We start from the raw sequence: 1,173 nt of genomic DNA on the forward strand, positions 1-1,173 counted from the left end.
CGATACATGCCAGTTAAACACCGACGGGCGGTGAACCAACAGCGTGGGACACAAATCCAACTACGAGCTTTTTAACCGCAACAACTTTAATATACGCTATTGGAGCTGGAATTACCGCGGCTGCTGGCACCAGACTTGCCCTCCAATAGATACTCGTTAAAGGATTTAAAGTGTACTCATTCCGATTACGGGGCCTCGGATGAGTCCCGTATCGTTATTTTTCGTCACTACCTCCCCGTGCCGGGAGTGGGTAATTTGCGCGCCTGCTGCCTTCCTTGGATGTGGTAGCCGTTTCTCAGGCTCCCTCTCCGGAATCGAACCCTGATTCCCCGTTACCCGTTACAACCATGGTAGGCGCAGAACCTACCATCGACAGTTGATAAGGCAGACATTTGAAAGATGCGTCGCCGGTACGAGGACCGTGCGATCAGCCCAAAGTTATTCAGAGTCACCAAGGCAAACGGACCGGACGAGCCGACCGATTGGTTTTGATCTAATAAAAGCGTCCCTTCCATCTCTGGTCGGGACTCTGTTTGCATGTATTAGCTCTAGAATTACCACAGTTATCCAAGTAACGTGGGTACGATCTAAGGAACCATAACTGATTTAATGAGCCATTCGCGGTTTCACCTTAATGCGGCTTGTACTGAGACATGCATGGCTTAATCTTTGAGACAAGCATATGACTACTGGCAGGATCAACCAGGGAGCTGCGTCAACTAGAGCTGAGCAGCCGGCCGCCCGGGAGTGTGTCCCAGGGGCCCGCGCGAACACGCAAGCGTCCGCTCAATTATTCTGCAAACAGGAGGAGGCTGAGCTCCCCTGCACAATACACCTCGAAACCCTCTCAGGTCCCGGCGGCGCGCAGCGCCGTCCTAAGTACTTGGTCGGGTTCGAGAGAGGCGCAATCGCCCGGAGTTAGGCGAGTAGACGCTTTAGGTGCGACCACCCGTGCTCCCAACTGAGCTTGCCGCTGCCGACAGAGGCCCGGGAGCGTGCTGTCGTGGCATTGCCGGCGGGAGACAACACGCGCCACCTACGGTGACCGGCAGCTCCAACGCCAGCGCCACAGAAGGGCAAAGGCCCCACGTGGGTGCCGAAGCGAACTCTCCCAGCACAGCGCACGTGCCAACACGTCTGCACAACTGCGATACAAACCACCAGCGAGAACCG

General features: G+C 55.7%; 1 non-coding gene across 1 annotated transcript in view; it reads right to left on the bottom strand.

Annotated features, from left to right (window-relative positions):
* The window catches only part of LOC126129223 (small subunit ribosomal RNA), a 1,909-nt gene extending 1,200 nt beyond the window's left edge, over nt 1-709 (bottom strand). The window contains exon 1 of the ribosomal RNA XR_007527190.1: nt 1-709. This exon is cut by the window's left edge and continues 1,200 nt beyond it. This is a non-coding gene — a ribosomal RNA (small subunit ribosomal RNA).
* Nucleotides 710-1,173: the final 464 nt, after the last annotated feature.

This window comes from Schistocerca cancellata, unplaced genomic scaffold (assembly GCF_023864275.1).
Source record: "Schistocerca cancellata isolate TAMUIC-IGC-003103 unplaced genomic scaffold, iqSchCanc2.1 HiC_scaffold_527, whole genome shotgun sequence".
Taxonomy (NCBI): domain Eukaryota; kingdom Metazoa; phylum Arthropoda; class Insecta; order Orthoptera; family Acrididae; genus Schistocerca; species Schistocerca cancellata.